This window comes from Nerophis ophidion, linkage group LG11, assembly GCF_033978795.1.
Source record: "Nerophis ophidion isolate RoL-2023_Sa linkage group LG11, RoL_Noph_v1.0, whole genome shotgun sequence".
Classification (NCBI taxonomy): Eukaryota; Metazoa; Chordata; class Actinopteri; order Syngnathiformes; family Syngnathidae; genus Nerophis; species Nerophis ophidion.
This window is the reverse complement of record NC_084621.1, coordinates 9,725,412-9,744,363: the sequence shown is the minus strand read 5'-3', so window position 1 is coordinate 9,744,363 and position 18,952 is coordinate 9,725,412. Positions and strand designations below refer to the sequence as shown.

Sequence of the window (18,952 nt, the reverse complement as noted above, 5' to 3'; positions counted from 1 at the left end):
GTTTTTTTCATAGTTTGGCCGGGGGTGCGACTTATACTCAGGGGCGACTTATGTGTGAAATTATTAACACATTACCGTAAAATATCAAGTAAAAATATTTAGCTCATTCACGTAAGAGACTAGACGTATAAGATTTCATGGGATTTAGCAATTAGGAGTGACAGATTGTTTGGTAAACATATAGCATGTTCTATATGTTGTAGTTATTTGAATGACTCTTAACATAATATGTTAGGTTAACATAGCAGTTGGTTATTTATGCCTCATATAACGTACACTTATTCAGCCTGTTGTTCACTATTCTTTATTTATTTTAAATTGCCTTTCAAATGTCTATTCTTGGTGTTGGGTTTTATCAAATAAATTTCCCCCAAAAATGCGACTTATACTCCAGTGCGACTTATATGTTTTTTTTCCTTCTTTATTATGCATTTTCAGCAGGTGCGACTTATACTCTGAAAAATACAGTACATACATTTTATATTTAATGCTTACATCTCTGGAGACCATATTAACTTCAGATCTTTTCCTCATTTCAAAATGTTTTAGTTTTTTTATGTTGTTTATTTGTTTGTTTTTCGCCCAAACAAAACTAGTTTTTTTTATGTAATCAGGATTGAGGTGTTTGTGGCGTCCCGTAAGACTTAACGCTACAAGGGATTCTGGGTATTTGTTCTTTTGTGTTTATGTGGTGTTACGGTGCAGATGTTCTCCCGAAATATGTTTGTCATTCTTGTTGGGTGTGGGTTCACAGTGTAGCGCATATTTGTAACAGTGTTAAAATTGTTTATACGGGGCCACCCTCAGTGTGACCTGTATGGCTGTTGACCAAGTATGCCTTGATTAACGAGCAATCCACTGTTCCTCGCTCTCTCTGTCTCTGCCCCTCCTTCACAAATTCTGCTGTGTACGCACAACCTCACAATTTGTTCTGTTTTTAACCCCTTTTTAACCATGTACGTTCACATAAGAGACCAGACGTTTAAGATTTCATGGGATTTATGGATTAGGAGTGACAGATTGTTTGGTAAAAGTATAGCATGTTCTATATGTTATAGTTATTTGAATGACTCTTACCATAATAAGTTAGGTTAACATAGCAGTTGGTTATTTATGCCTCATATAACGTACACTTATTCAGCCTGTTGTTCAGTATTCTTTATTTATTTTAAATTGCCTTTCAAATGTCTATTCTTGGTTTTATCAAATACACTTCCCAAAAAAATTCGACTTATACTCCAGTGCGACTTATGTTTTTTTCCTTATTTATTATGCATTTTTGGCCGGTGCGACTTATACTCCGAAAACCACGGTACACAGACTGTAAGAAAAAGAACTATATTGCAGTGACTGTTGACTATTAATCAACACACCTGCAAAGAAAAAAACAAAGACGTCAAAAAGGCTTCCAGAGGAGGCCCCGCCCACAAGATTGAAGTTGCGTTGAAACCATAAAAAACAAAACAAAATGTAAACAGAAAATATTTGCAACCAAATCTTTTTAAATTTCAAAGTAATTTTTTGGTTGCATAACAAGGTTTTCCATCAAAAAGTAGCACTGTTGCTGCAGTTAAATTAGCTGCAGTTAGGAAATAAACAACAGAGAATTACGCTATACATTCTTTATGTCGCACTATGATACATATCATAATATTTCCCAGCACTACTCTGAAGTATTTCCAAGTATTGCTCTTTGTGTAGATACACTGTAATAAACATGATTATGAAATGTGAGGGCTGTCTTCATTTTTGTTTATCCATCCATCCATCCATCTTCTTCCGCTTATCCGAGGTCGGGTCGCGGGGGCAGCAGCCTAAGCAGTGAAACCCAGACTTCCCTCTCCCCAGCCACTTCGTCTAGCTCTTCCCGGGGGATCCCGAGGCGTTCCCAGGCCAGCCGGGAGACATAGTCTTCCCAACGTGTCCTGGGTCTTCCCCGTGGCCTCCTACCGGTTGGACGTGTCCTAAACACCTCCCTAGGGAGGCGTTCGGGTGGCATCCTGACCAAATGCCCGAACCACCTCATCTGGCTCCTCTCCATGTGATGGAGTAACAGCTTTACTTTGAGTTCCTCCCGGATGGCAGAGCTTCTCACCCGTGATCTTATCCTTTCGGTCGTGACCCAAAGCTCATGACCATAGGTGAGGATGGGAACGTAAATCGACCGGTAAATTGAGAGCTTTGGCTTCCGGCTCAGCTCCTTCTTCACCACAACGGATCGGTACAACGTTCGCATTACTGAAGACGCCGCACCGATCCGCCTGTCGATCTCACGATCCACTCTTCCCCCACTCGTGAACAAGACTCCTAGGTACTTGAACTCCTCGACTTGGGGCAGGGTCTCCTCCCCAACCCGGAGATGGCACTCCACCCTTTTCCGGGAGAGAACCATGGACTCGGACTTGGAGGTGCTGATTCTCATTCCGGTCGCTTCACACTCGGCTGCGAACCGATCCAGTGAGAGCTGAAGATCCCGGTTAGATGATGCCAACAGGACCACATCATCTGCAAAAAGCAGAGACCTAATCCCGCGGTCACCAAACCGGAACCCCTCAATGCCTTGACATTTTTGTTTACTTGTTGATAAAATAATGGGTACTTACAAGTAGGGCTGGGCGATATTGCCTTTTATTATTATCTCCATATTTTTAGGCCATGTCTCGATACACGATATATATCTCCATATTTTGCCTCGGCCTTGAATGAACACTTGACACATATAATCACAGCAGTATGATGATTCTATGTGTCTACATTCAAACATTCTTCTTCAGACTGCATTAATATATGCTACTTTTAAACTTTCATGCAGAGGAAAATCACAATTGACCAAAACTTATTTATGAAAGTTACTAGCAGGTGACGGGCCGCACTTTGGACACCCCTGCCCTAAAGGATATTTCACGACAATCCATCTAGAGCAGGGGTGTCAAACGTACGGCCCTAGGGCCGGATCAGGCCCGCGAACAGGTTTTATCCGGCCCGCGAGATGAGTTTGCTAAGTAAAGAAATTAACCTGAAATTTAGGAATGAAAGAAACAGCTGTTCTAAATGTGTCTACTGGATGTCACAATAGCAATTCTCGGCATAGCTCAGTTGGTAGAGCTGCCGTGCCGGCAACGGTTCGATTCCCGCTTCCGCCATCCTAGTCACTGCCGTTGTGTCCTTGGGCAAGACACTTTACCCACCTGCTCCCAGTGCCACCCACACTGCTTTAAATGTAACTTAGATATTGGGTTTCACTATGTAAAGCGCTTTGAGTCACTAGAGAAAAGCGCTATATAAATATAATTCACTTCACTACATATGTACAAAATAAAACACATGTTGTCAGTGCACCGGTCGAGGAAAATGATCAAACTACATAAATAACATCCTGTAATTTGATTTTGATATAATTGTTTTATCTTGATATACACCAATGAGTTGACTGATGAACATTATCGCAGAATGTATTCAGAAAATATAAATAACAACAAATAAATGATTAACAATTGCATCATGTAAGTGTAAAAAACAAACATGATTTGTATATTTGTGTTGGCTCTATTTTTAAACAAAGAAAACTGTCTGAAGTTGTCTTTATTTTTAAGTTATCGTGCCGTGATTTTACCAGTCCGGCCCACTTGGGAGTAGATGTTTCTCCATGTGGCCCACGGTCTAAAATGACTTTGACGCCCCTGATCTATCAATCAATCAATCAATCAATGTTTATTTATATAGCCCTAAATCACAAATGTCTCAAAGGACTGCACAAATCATTACGACTACAACATCCTCGGAAGAACCCACAAAAGGGCAAGGAAAACTCACACCCAGTGGGCAGGGAGAATTCACATCCAGTGGGACGCCAGTGACAATGCTGACTATGAGAAACCTTGGAGAGGACCTCAGATGTGGGCAACCCCCCCCCCCCCCCCCCTAGGGGACCGAAAGCAATGGATGTCGAGCAGGTCTAACATGATACTGTGAAAGTTCAATCCATAGTGGCTCCAACACAGCCGCGAGAGTTCAGTTCAAAGCGGATCCAAGACAGCAGCGAGAGTCCCGTCCCAAGCGGGGTCGGATCAGCAGCGTAGAGATGTCCCCAACCGATACACAGGCGAGCGGTCCATCCTGGGTCCCGACTCTGGATAGCCAGTACTTCATCCATGGTCATCGGACCGGACCCCCTCCACAAGGGAGAGTGGGACAGAGGAGAAAAAGAAAAGAAGCGGCAGATCAACTAGTCTAGAAAGGTCTATTTAAAAGCTAGAGTATACAGATGAGTTTTAAGGTGAGACTTAAATGCTTCTACTGAGGTGGCATCTCGAACTGTTACCGGGAGGGCATTCCAGAGTACTGGAGCCCGAACGGAAAACGCTCTATAGCCCGCAGACTTTTTTTGGGCTTTGGGAATCACTAATAAGCCGGAGTCTTTTGAAGGCAGATTTCTTGCCGGGACATATGGTACAATACAATCGGCAAGATAGGATGGAGCTAGACCGTGTAGTATTTTATACGTAAGTAGTAAAACCTTAAAGTCACATCTTAAGTGCACAGGAAGCCAGTGCAGGTGAGTCAGTATAGATATATATGTATGTATACATGTATATAAAGGTATATACAGTATAGGTATATATGTATGTATATATGTATATAAAGGTATATACAGTATAGATATATATGTAGGTATATATGTATATAAAGGTATATACAGTATAGATATATATGTAGGTATATATGTATATAAAGGTATATACAGTATAGATATATATGTATGTATATATGTATATAAAGGTATATACAGTATAGATATATATGTATGTATATATGTATATAAAGGTATATACAGTATAGATGTATATGTATGTATATATGTATATAAAGGTATATACAGTACAAGCGTAATATGATCAAACTTTCTTGTTCTTGTCAAAAGTCTAGCAGCCACATTTTGTACCAACTGTAATCTTTTAATGCTAGACATGGGGAGAGCCAAAAATAATACGTTACAGTAATCGAGGCGAGACGTAACAAACGCATGGATAATGATCTCGGCGTCTTTAGTGGACAAAATGGAGCGAATTTTAGCGATATTACGGAGATGAAAGAAGGCCGTTTTAGTAACGCTTTTAATGTGTGATTCAAAGGAGAGAGTTGGGTCGAAGATAACACCCAGATTCTTTATCGTGTCGCCTTGTTTTATTATTTGGTTGTCAAATGTTAAAGTTGTATTATTAAATAGAGGTTGGTGTCTAGCAGGACCGATAATCAGGATTTCCGTTTTTTTGCTGTTGAGTTGCAAAAAGTTAGCGGACATCCATTGTTTAATTTCATTAAGACACGCCTCCAGCTGACTACAATCCGGCGTGTTCTGTGGGGATTAGCCTTCTGCTTTATTTTTAGCAGGTGAGCCAGTATAGGTATATATGTAGGTATATATGTATATAAAGGTATATACAGTATAGGTATATATGTAGGTATATATGTGTATAAAGGTATATACAGTATAGATATATATGTAGGTATATATGTGTATAAAGGTATATACAGTATAGATATATATGTAGGTATATATGTATATAAAGGTATATACAGTATAGATATATATGTATGTATATAAAGGTATATACAGTATAGGTATATATGTAGGTATATATGTATATAAAGGTATATACAGTATAGATATATATGTATGTATATATGTATATAAAGGTATATACAGTATAGATATATATGTATGCATATATGTATATAAAGGTATATACAGTATAGGTATATATGTATGTATATATGTATATAAAGGTATATACAGTATAGGTATATATGTATGTATATATGTATATAAAGGTATATACAGTATAGGTATATATGTAGGTATATATGTATATAAAGGTATATACAGTATAGATATATATGTATGTATATATGTATATAAAGGTATATACAGTATAGATATATATGTATGCATATATGTATATAAAGGTATATACAGTATAGGTATATATGTATGTATATATGTATATAAAGGTATATACAGTACAGGCGTAATGTGATCAAACTTTCTTGTTCTTGTCAAAAGTCTAGCAGCCGCATTTTGTACCAACTGTAATCTTTTAATGCTAGACATGGGGAGACCCGAAAATAATACGTTGCAGTACTCAAGACGCGACATAATCTAGAGGGTGTTAGATTTGTTTCTGTCTGTTTTTAAAAAAAAATTGGCCTTTGTTTTCACATTTGACGCATTCAGGCTCCCCCCCCCCCCCCCCCCCCCGTTCTATACTCCGTATCCAATTTTCGCCTTTCTCACATCCAATTTTCCCTAATATTCAGATGATTATGGCCTGATGCTTTCCTTCCCCCTGTTTGCTGCCTCTCTCCCTTCCTCTACTGCTCCATTTTCATCTGATTCCACCCCTCCGCTATTAAATTGGCCGACATGACACGTATGCTTTCAGTGGCGTCTCGCCAGCACGCGTTCGGACCAACACAACACTACGCAATGATCAACAAATACAATCATAAAACCTTACAATCCATTTGACCTTTTACGTCCCAAAAGTCAAACGGCCAAAAGACATTGTCATGGTCTTGACGGACAGTCGGTGGCGTTTTAAGGCCTCCGGTCCGAGAATTGAATTATGGAATTGTATAAAAGTGCAGCTGAGGGGTTTTTCTTTTTGTGATGTAATTTGAGCTATCCAATTTTCCTCGTATTTACTGTCTATACTTTTTGTCAATTTGCCGGTGGGGGGGGTTTGCAGAAGAAGACGTGTGTGTGTTGGCGCCGGGTGTCAGCGGTGTCGTCACACCGCTGTGGTTTTCGGTGTTGGCTCGCCTCTAGGGTCAGCGTGTGGGAAGAGACGGTGGCTGTGCGGGGCTTTTTTTTTTTTTTTTTGGTGCCGCCTCTCGGCTCATCCCTTTGGGCTCCGGCGGGCCCGTGTTGGCTTCTCTCATTCACAGGAGGGGTCAAACGCACGGGTCAGAACACACCGTTTGACTCCTCGCTTCTCACTGCTACGTGTGTGTGGGGGCGGAGATGAAACCCACTATTTTTTTTTTTTTTTTTTGCGGACTTCCTCGGTTGTTGTGTGTTTGTTACTTGTCTGCTTCTCAAGTTCAAAATGTGCCTGAAAGCACTGTTCTGTTCACACAAAGGAGGGGAGAGAGAGAGAGAGAAAATGCCCGTCAATTGTGTTGCACTGAGTGCTGAAAGTGGACTTACAGGAGAAAGGTTGTTTATCGCTTCTTTTGACAGCTCGGTCAAAAAGTGAGGAAGATTTCTCTCGTCCAAGCACCTCTCATGTGGCTATTCAGAAACTTTGACGCTTTAGACTCAAATACAGAGTGGGCCAAAATTTTCAACAGAACAAAGTCGCGGGCCAAGCTTGAACAAATTAACCTTTTAATAAGGACCTTTTAATAGGGACCCAAACAAGTTTTGCATTGAATATTGAACAAGCGAGACTTATATAACTTTATAGTAACATGCAAAATGGAGTTTCAAATAATACTAATAATTTAAAAATAGCAATGGCCTATCAAATCAAATTTAAATAGAAATTGAATACCTCTTTTCTATTTGCAGCCTTCTCAGGTCAATCTAACACAATTTCCCAACTCATATGGAAACAGGGTTTGTACTTTTTTTTTACAATCTGCGACTCTTTAAGGGGGAACATTATCACAATTTCAAAAGGGTTAAAAACAATAAAAAATTAGTTCCAGTGGCTTGTTGTATTTTTTTATGTTTTTTTTTTTATTTTACCGGTCACAGAATATCCCTAAATAAAGCTTTAAAGTGCCTTATTTTCGCTATCTTCGAAACCACTATCCATTTCCCTGTGACGTCACACAGTGCTGCCAATGTAAACAAACAATGGGAATACCACAGCAAGATATAGCGACATTAGCTCGGATTCAAACTCGGCAATTTAACAGATTATTGAAACGGATGGTTGGAGTATGAAAGTATTGAAGAAGAAACTGAAGCCATTGAGCGAATAGCTATTGACGCTGTTCATAGCCATAGCATGGCCGAATAGCTGCGTTAGCATCGCCGGTAAAATGTGCGGACCAAACGATCAGGTCTTTCGCATCTTTTGACACTGGAGCAACTTAAATCCGTCGATTGGTAAGTGTTTGTTTCGCATTAAATGTGGGTGGAAGGAAACGTAATATAGTTGCAAATGCATCTACAGGTTATCCATACATCTCTGTTCCATGTCTGCTTTAGCACCGCCAGTAATTAGCATGTTAGCATCGATTAGCGTAGCATGTTAGCATCTATTAGCTGGCAGTCAACATCAACAAAACTCACCTTTGTGATTTTGTTGACTATCGTTGCAAATGCATTTGCAGGTTATCCATACATCTCTGTGCCATGTCTGCCTTAGCATCGCCGGTCAAATGTGAAGACACTTTGGTACATTCAATGGGGGTCTGGCGGCAGACACATTGGTACATTCAATGGGGGTCTGGCGGCAGACACTTTGGCATCTTCAGGCCAGTGTTGCAACTTGAATCCCTCCCTGTTAGTGTTGTTACACCCTCCGACAACACACCGACGAGGCATGATGTCTCCAAGGTTCCAAAAAATAGTCGAAAAAACGGAAAATAACAGAGCTGAGACCCAATATTTACTATGTGTTGAAAATGAAAATGGCGGCTGTGTTACCTCGGCGACGTCACATTCTGACGTCATCGCCTCCAGAGCGATAAACAGAAAGGCGTTTAATTCGCCAAAATTCACCCATTTAGAGTTTGGAAATCGGTTCAAAAAATATATAGTCTTTTTTCTGCACCATCAAGGTATATATTGACGCTTACATAGGTCTGGTGACAATGTTCCCCTTTAAAATAAGTTTGGAAACACCTGATCTATACTGATAATATCTAAAAAAAGCCAAACAAACTAAAAAAAAACTGGAATGTCTGGAATAAAAAAACTCTTTTATCCCCTTTTGCCCTGTTTTCAAATCGATTCTGAACTCTTGTTTGACTTTTCTGCCACATTTTCACTAAAACTTCAGGACAAATTCAAATAATTTTAACTGCCAAATCCCTCGAGTTCCAAGAGTCCACTTTTGCAGTGTTAAGCAGACCTCGGGAAGTAGGTGGTCCGCAGTGTTTAATTTGAAAACGCTCAAGAAAGATGGGTTTGGACAACAAGCTTGCCCTCACCCTCGATTAGCTAGCAGTCACGCCGCGACCAAATATATATCTGATTAGCACATAAGTCAACATCAACAAAACTCACCTTTGTGATTTAGTTGACTTTATCGTTGCAAATGCATCTGCAGGTTATCCATACATCTCTGTGCCATGTCTGTCATCGCCGGTAAAATGTGGAGACACTCTGGCACATTCAATGGGGGTCTGGCGGCAGACACTTTGGCATCTTCGGGCCAGTGGTGCAACTTGAATCCCTCCCTGTTAGTGTTGTTACACCCTCCGACAACACACCGACGAGGCATGATGTCTCCAAGGTTCCAAAAAATAGTCAAAAAAACGGAAAATAACAGAGCTGAGACCCGGTGTTTGTAATGTGTTGAAAATGAAAATGGTGGGTGTGTTACCTCGGCGACGTCACATTCTGACGTCATCGCCTCCAGAGCGATAAACAGAAAGGCGTTTAATTCGCCAAAATTCACCCATTTAGAGTTTGGAAATTGGTTCAAAAAATATATGGTCTTTTTTCTGCACCATCAAGGTATATATTGACGCTTACATAGGTCTGCTGATAATGTTCCCCTTTAAAATAAGTTTGGAAACACCTGATCTATACTGATAATATCTAAAAAAAGCCAAACAAACTAAAAAAAAACTGTCCTTTTGCCCTGTTTTCATATCGATTCTGAACTCCTGTTTGACTTTCTGACACATTTTCTCTAAAACTTCAAATTCATATAATTTTAACTGCCAAATCTCTCAAGTTCCAAGAGTCCACTTTTGCAGCGGGGCGGTATAGCTCGGTTGGTAGAGCGGCCGTGCCAGCAACTTGAGGTTTGCAGGTTCGATTCCCGCTTCTGCCAACCTAGCCACTGCCGTTGTGTCCTTGGGCAAGACACTTTACCCACCTGCTCCCAGTGCCACCCACACTGGTTTAAATATAACTTAGATATTGGGTTTCACTATGTAAAGCGCTTTGAGTCACTAGAGAAAAGCGCTATATAAATATAATTCAGTTCAGTAAATATAATTCAGTGTTAAGCAGACCTCGGGAAGTAGGTGGTCCGCAGTGTTTAATTTGAAAACGCTCAAGAAAGACGGGTTTAGTTAGACAAACTTGCCCTCACCCTCTCTTCGGGCCAGCTCCACTATTGGAGTGACTGCCGGTCTCTTGACCAGGCCCCCCCCCCCCCCCCCCCCCCCCTCTTTTTATCCCGCTGTAACCTCTTGCTCTCTCTGTCTCCTTAGCAGCGGGATAGAGATGTGGAGGGCAAGAGAGACTGACAGTGTGCGCTCCCCTGCTCAGTAAATATGAACTTCACCCAGCAGACAGACTCATTCATCACAGGGGTAAGAAGCGAGGGGAGGGCGGCGGTTGGGGACAAAAAAGGACTAAAAGAAACATCCAAAGGGGGGGTGGCAGGCAGGCAGGAGGAGGAAGAGAAGTGGGAGGACAAGGAAGCAGATGGAGAGGAAGGGATGAAATAGAGGAAAATGTTCAGGGTGAAAGAAGAGTGAGAGAGACATCACAGGATGAAAGGAGACTCAAGGATGATACAAGGATAAATGAAGTAATGCATGTGTCTGTTGGAGGACATTACCCAAAGATGTGTGACTTTAGTTTTGATGGCCGCCACACTCGTCGCTTCTCCGCTTCGACGTGTCTTGTCGGCGGGAGAAGGTCAAGTTACAACTGAATCTCATTCAGTTTGTTTAAAGGCCTACTGAAATGAGATGTTCCTATTCAAACGGGGATAGCAGGTCCATGCTATGTGTCATACTTGATCATTTCGCGATATTGCCATATTTTTGCTGAAAGGATTTAGTAGAGAACATCGACGATAAAGTTCGCAACTTTTGGTCGCTAATAAAAAAAGCCTTGCCTGTACCGGAAGTAGCAGACGATGTGCGCGTGACGTCACGGGTTGTGGAGCTCCTCACATCTGAACATTGATTACAATCATGGCCACCAGCAGCGTGAGCGATTCGGACCGAGAAAGCGACAATTTCCCCATTAATTGGAACGAGAATGAAAGATTTGTGGATGAGGAAAGTGAGAGTGAAGGACTAGAAGGAAAAAAAAAAAAGATGAGGGCAGTGGGAGCGATTCAAATGTTGTTAGACACATTTACTAGGATAATTCTGGAAAATCCCTTATCTGATTATTGTGTTACTAGTAGGGATGCACCGAAATGAAAATTTGTGGCCGAAGCCGAATCAAATTTAAACGCTTGGCCGAAGGCCGAATACCGAATAATGAATGCAGTTTTTCACCATTTTTTTAATATTGCATAAATAGCCTAGAATAAATATTTAGACATGTTTTTCAAATAAAGTAATTTTTTATTGAATATTGACATTTTTTTAATATTCCAGTAGCCTTTGCTTTTCAAAAAAATCACAAAGTTTTTCATTTATATTAGGCCTTCAAACAAAACATGCATTCCAAAAAAAAAATAAAGTGCATTAAAGTGGATAAACCCACAACAAATGAATTATTGTCCTTTTGGCAAAAGTCTGCTTAGTCACAGTAGATATGCTAATAATGTAAACAGAAGGCTCAAGTAAATCTCAATTAAGTGTGTGCTTGTAACCTCATACACTTATACAGGTAGCCTACACAACAGGCTAATAATGTAAACAGAGGCCCCACTAAATCTCAATAAGTGTGTGCTTGTAACCTCATACACTTATACAGGTACACAACATATCCCAACGTCACTGCACGTTGGTTGATTGCGTCACCGCGTCAAAAAATTGCGTCACACGCCACTATTCGGCCTTGTTTTTAACTCATTCCACCGAAGGCCGAATGTGGCTTTTTTTGCCATATATATTCGGTTACCGATTAATCGGTGCATCCCTAAAGAATATACAACAATTCTTCTCAAAAAAAGACTACAAATGTGATTTAAAACATTTGTATGCACGTACAACACTTAAGACCTTCAGTAAAGGGCTAGGCAATATATCGATATACTCAATATATCGCAGGTTTGTTTCTGTGCGATATAGAAAATGATTATATCGTGATATTTGAGTATACATTCTCACACAGTTGCTTTTAGCTGCGGGCATTACACTACAGGCTCTTCTCTCTCTTTATTGTCTCTCCTTCTCACAGACAGCAAGCACACCTTCTTACATACGTCACATACGTATACGCCCTCACGGGGAAGTGAGGTAGTAGCATGGCTAACATTAGCTGTGATGCTAGCGGAGCCGTGCGAATGGTAATAGGAGAGAAAGAAGGTGCCAATCTGGTAACAAATGAAGGAAGAAATAATTCCCAAGAAAAACAGCAGGGGGTCCATTGTCTGGCGGTGGCTTGGCTTCAAGCGGGAATATGTCGAACAGACAACCGTAATATGTCAAGTGTGGGGCAAAAGCGTTGCTATGATAGTAGCGTTACTGAAAAAATGTAGTATCATTTGAAAAGTCACCTGCTAGAGAATGAAGAGTGCTTACTCTGCATGTCAACCCCTCCTTTCGGTGCCACACCAACAAAATGCAGAGGCAAACATTTCCAGATCAACCCCGTATGAAAAAAGTAGTCAACAACAAAAGATAATGTCTGCAGTAATCTACCACATAGCGAAGAACGAACACTATTAGATTTACTACTATGCAGCTCATTTTTATTTCAATCAATCAATCAATGAATCAATGTTTATTTATATTGCCCCAAATCACAAATGTCTCAAAGGACTGCACAAATCATTACGACTACAACATCCTCTGAAGAACCCACAAAAGGGCAAGGAAAACTCACACCCAGTGGGCAGGGAGAATTCACATCCAGTGGGACGCCAGTGACAATGCTGACTATGAGAAACCTTGGAGAGGACCTCAGATGTGGGCAATCCCCCCCCCCCCCCCCCCCCTCTAGGGGACCGAAAGCAATGGATGTCGAGCGGGTCTAACATGATACTGTGAAAGTTCAATCCATAGTGGCTCCAACACAGCCGCGAGAGTTCAGTTCAAGCGGATCCAAGACAGCAGCGAGAGTCCCGTCCACAGGAAACCATCCCAAGCGGAGGTGGATCAGCAGCGTAGAGATGTCCCCAACTGATACACAGGCGAGCGGTCCATCCTGGGTCCCGACGAGCGGTCCATCCTGGGTCTCGACTCTGGACAGCCAGTACTTCATCCATGGTCATCGGACCAGACCCCCTCCACAACGGAGGGGGGGACATAGGAGAAAAAAAAAAAAAAGAAGCGGCAGATCAACTGGTCTAAAAAGGAGGTCTATATAAAGGCTAGAGTATACAGATGAGTTTTAAGGTGAGACTTAAATGCTTCTACTGAGGTAGCAACTCAAACTGTTACCGTGAGGGCATTCCAGAGTACTGGAGCCCGAACGGAAAACGCTCTATAGCCCGCAGACTTTTTTGGGGATTTAGGAATCACTAATAAGCCGGAGTCTTTTGAACGCAGATTTCTTGCCGGGACATATGGTACAATACAATCGGCAAGATAGGATGGAGCTAGACCGTGTAGTATTTTATACGTAAGTAGTAAAACCTTAAATTCACATCTTAAGTGCACAGGAAGCCAGTGCAGGTGAGCCAGTACAGGTATACATGTATGTATATATATGTATATAAAGGTATACACAGTATAGATATATATGTAGGTATATATGTATATAAAGGTATATACAGTATAGATATATATGTAGGTATATATGTATATAAAGGTATATACAGTATAGATATATATGTAGGTATATATGTATATAAAGGTATATACAGTACAGGCGTAATGTGATCAAACTTTCTTGTTCTTGTCAAAAGTCTAGCAGCCGCATTTTGTACCAACTGTAATCTTTTAATGCTAGACATGGGGAGACCCCAAAATAATACGTTACAGTAATCGAGACGAGACGTAACAAACGCATGGATAATGATCTCGGCGTCTTTAGTGGACAAAATGGAGCGAATTTTTGCGATATTACGGAGATGAAAGAAGGCCGTTTTAGTAACGCTTTTAATGTGTGACTCAAAGGAGAGAGTTGGGTGGAAGATAATACCCATATTTTTTACAGAGTCACCTTGTTTTATTATTTGGTTGTCAAATGTTAGAGTTGTATCATTAAATAGAGTTCGGTGTCTAGAAGGACCGATAATCAGCATTTCCGTTTTTTTGGCGTTGAGTTGCAAAAAGTTAGCGGACATCCATTGTTTAATTTCATTAAGACACGCCTCCAGCTGACTACAATCCGGCGTGTTGGTCAGCTTTAGGGGCATGTAGAGTTGGGTGTCATCAGCATAACAGTGAAAGCTAACACCGTATTTGCGTATGATGTCACCCAGCGGCAGCATGTAGATGCTGAAGAGTGCAGGGCCGAGGACCGAACCCTGGGGAACTCCACACGTTACCTTAACGTAGTCCGAGGTCACATTGTTATGGGAGACACACTGCATCCTATCAGTAAGATAAGAGTTAAACCAAGACAGGGCTAAGTCTGACATACCAATTCGTGTTTTGATACGCTCTAATAAAATATTATGATCGACGGTATCGAAAGCAGCGCTAAGATCGAGGAGCAGCAACATAGATGACGCATCAGAATCCATCGTTAGTGTAACCTATTTTTATGGTTTGCCTCTTTGTTTAGTTCCTGTAATACAGTATATGCCTTGAGCTCTTATTTTGAAGGGAGATGGAACGGAAATGATGTCATCATAGAGTGGAGCGGAAGTTTCACACGAGGACCACTTTATTTTCGTTCCTTTCAAAACTTCCGCTCCACTCTATGATGACATCATTTCCGTTCTATCTCCCTTCAAAATAAGAGCTCAAGGCATATACTGTATAACAGGAACTAAACATAACAAAGAGGCAAACCATAAAAATAGGTTACATTAGCAATAGATCATTAGTCATTTTTGCGAGGGCTGTCTCCGTAGAGTGAAAACCGGATTGAAGGTGTGAACGGGACTCTCGCTGCTGTGTTGGATCCGCTTTGGACTGGACTCTCGCGACTGTGTTGTATCCATTGTGGATTGAACTTTCACAGTATCATGTTAGACCCGCTCGACATCCATTGCTTTCCTCCTCTCTAAGGTTCTCATAGTCATCATTGTCACCGACGTCCCACTGGGTGTGAGTTTTCCTTGCCCTTATGTGGGCCTACCGAGGATGTGGTAGTGGTTTGTGCAGCCCTTTGAGACACTAGTGATTTAGGGCTATATAAGTAAACATTGATTGATTGATTGATTGTTAGACGCTAAGCGTTCATTTAGTAAGTTCCTTGTGTACTTCATGTAGTTTTTGTCCACTTGGAATGATTTAGTTGCATGTCTGCGGGAAACTTTGCTACTTAAAAAAAATAAAATAACCTCAATTTCCCCCACTTGGCTCATCCAAGAACACCTCCTGAATGTTTTTTTTCCCACTCTACAGAAAGACAGGAGAGAGGGAAGATGATGTGTGACAGATGCCATATTTCGACTTTCTGTCAAAGAGATTAATATTGACATTGTGCGTTTCTTACCAGGGGCTTGTTGACTGTGTGTGTTGGCCTTTCATTTCATTATCGTCGGCACAGACACTTTTTTTTTTTTTCACCCTAAGAATCAGACAATAACAGATGTGGGGACTGAAATAGAGACACCGATATTACATAGGCTGAGTGAACAAGTCGTATTGCCGGATGGCTCGGCCATCAGTCCTACGTGCTGTGGAAGTGTGATTCCCCCCCAGAGGGAAGCCGGAGTCCAGAGAACCTTCAGATTTATCATCCCCTCCTAGTGTGGACAATAACAGCACTTGACTTACTTTTAAAGGCATTCATTTTTTTCTCTCTGCGCAAAGCAATTTAGCTTTCCAGGTGGAGTAGTTCATGTATCTCGGATCTTGTTCACGAGTAAAGATAGGCTATAGCAGGGGTCACCAACGCGGTGCCCGCGGGCCATGGCCGGCTCTACGCAGGGGCAAGAGGGGGCAGAGCCCCCTTAAATAAATGTCTTGCCCCCTCAAATCAAAATTTGAGAAAGTAGATTTTAATAAACTCACAAAATTACTACATTACAAGTCGACAAAATTATCTGCACTAGCGGAAAAATCCGCCGAAAAAGGGACACACACGATATAGTAGTGTCGGCCTCCCTCTCATTCCTCCCTCCACTGTGCGTGTATTCAACATTCCACAGGCTGCGCAGCAGACACACACCCCTCAGCCCTCAGTAAACATCAAATCACTGTTGCAGTATGAAAGTAAAAGAAAAGGAAAAGTTGTTTACATTTATCATATACTTGTTAGGATGGGTGCATTTGTATAGATAGATAGATAGTACTTTATTGATTCCTTCAGGAGAGTTCCTTCAGGAAAATTAAAATTCCAGCAGCAGTGTACAGAGTTCAGATCAATTTAAAGAAAAAAGTAAAAAGTAAATAATGGGGGTTTAAAAGGAAACAAAATAGAGAAATATTACAAAAAGAATAAAAAGAATGGGAATAACAATATAACAGTAAAATAAGAATATAATAGTATAGTCTTATCTGTCATAAACATGTTTATTATCGCGGACTTACGGTGCTACGGAGTTCCGTTTTTTTTGTGTTTTTTTTACAACTTGACGAGAGCAGTGACAGCGGAGGCTCTGAGCAGCAGTGGTTTGGAAGGCAGAGAGCCTCCACTGTCCCTGTAACAAGCTACAAGTCATTTATGATGCTGTTAATGAGGGTAAAAATGAAACCTAAGGTATATATCCTGCTTAGCAGTCCTCCTCTGCTGTCCTCTGTTCAGAGCGGAGTCCCTAGCAACGGCCCGTTTTACTTAGCAACGGTCTAGCAATCGACAGCTGGAATTCTTTTTCTGTAGTTTTTCTTGTAAGTCTACATAGTCAACCTTTAATGTTTCAATCTACATTTTGTAATAAACAAATTACAAGTTTCATTTGATATGACCAAGACACCTAAAAACAAAAACACAGCCGTTTTCATCAATTTACAAGCAAGTGGGCAACACGCGTACATTGAATGAATGGCTGGTGACTTTGGGACGCACATCATTTTGCAATGGTCCCAAGTCAGTGAGGGCCGGACCAAAAACTAAAATTTCCGTTTTTCCCTCATTCATTATTAAAAAATTCTGGGCTAACCAAGCCTTGACGTCATATAGACAGTTAAGAAGGGGTGTCAGGGGGCCGTGGCTTTTTGAAATCGGCATATAAATTTGGCAGTCATCTGCATAAAAGTGATAAAACACTCCATGTTTCTTAAAAATATCTCCAAGAGGGAGGAGATAAAGAGCGAACAGGATGGGGCCTAAAATAGATCCCTGGGGGACACCACAGTAAAGCGGGGCAGAAGAGGAGGTGGCGTTCCCCAGCCTGACAGAGAAGGACCTCTCAGACAGGTAAGATCTGAACCACGCTAACGCAGTCCACCTGACACCCACACAGTCTCTCAGGCGCTCTAAAAGAATTGTGCGGTCGACTGTGTTAAAGGCAGCTGAAAGATCTAAAAGCACTGAAATGGCAGAGCTGCCAGAATCAGACATTAAAAGCAAGTCATTAAAAACCTTTAAAAGTGCAGATTCAGTACTGTGCAAAGCTTTGTATCCAGAGTGAAATGGATCTAAAGTGCTATTTTCATCTAAAAAAGGCTGCAGTTGTGCCAGAACACATTTCTCCAAAATCTTTGACACAAAAGGTAATTTGGAAATGGGCCGATAATTTGACAAACTTGTCGGATCAAGACCTGTTTTTTTAATCAAAGGCTCAACAACAGCTCTTTTACAAAAGGAGGGGACACAGCCAGAAATCAAGCTGCTGTTGATGATGTTCCTAACAGACAAATCAATTGTGTCCCAGATTTCTTTAAAAAAGCGAGGGGGGACTGGGTCTGTGGGACATGACGAGGGTTTTTAGCTTGCCGACTATTCCTGTAAGTTCAGGCATGGACACAGGCTCAAAGTGACAGAACACAGTCGAGCACTGAGTGGCCATATTAAAACATAATGGAAAACGAGAAAGATTTGCCCGAATAGAAGCAACCTTATCATTAAAAAAGGAGAGAAATGTCTCACAAAAAAAATAGCTCAAATATCAGCACTTACCAGTGAGCTGCCTCTATTTTTTAAATTGTATTTATTTACTAGCAAGCTGGTCTCACCTTGCTCGACATTTTTAATTCTAAGAGAGACAAAACTCAAATAGAATTTGAGGACTTATACACCACCCGCCTCACCCGCAAAGCACTTGCAATTGTGAGTGACGCAAGCCACCCCGCCCACAACCTGTTCAGCCTCCTTCCCTCTGGAAGAAGATACAAGAGCCTCTGCTCTCGTGCCACCAGACTCACCAACAGCTTTCACCACCAGGCTGTCAGGACTTTGAAATCCCCCTCCCCGGAACAACCTGAACTCTAAACCCCATGACCCACAGAAAAAATGACTATGCAAAGTTGCACACCCATCCATCCATTTTCTACCGCTTATTCCCTTTCGGGGTCGCGGGGGGCGCTGGCGCCTATCACAGCTACAATCGGGCGGAAGGCGCGGTACACCCTGGACAAGTCGCCACCTCACATCTGCTGCTATATCATAAGTATTTGCACTATTGATGAAAGACTCATTGTTTACAGCCATATCCTATTTAAAAACAGGAACTATATATATTGTCACTTTAGTAGGTAGACATATTCACGTTGCACTTTAATGTTGTGTTTTCTTTTCTTTTTGTCTACGCATGGGAGAGTGCGAAACAAAATTTATATTTCTTTGTATGTCTTTACATGTAAAGAAATTGACAAATAAAGCTGACTTGACTTGAAAATCCAAGAAAAT

General features: G+C 41.2%; 1 long non-coding RNA gene across 2 annotated transcripts in view; it reads left to right on the top strand.

The window, feature by feature from the left end:
- The window catches only part of LOC133561638 (uncharacterized), a 122,815-nt gene that overhangs the window by 14,303 nt on the left and 89,560 nt on the right, over positions 1-18,952 (top strand). Inside the window, exon 3 of one of the 2 annotated variants that reach the window (XR_009808744.1) lies at positions 10,405-10,521. The exons of the other annotated variant lie outside the window; for it this stretch is intronic. This is a non-coding gene — a long non-coding RNA (uncharacterized LOC133561638). Of the gene's footprint in view, positions 1-10,404; positions 10,522-18,952 lie in introns of those variants that run through there. 2 annotated transcript variants of the gene reach the window in all.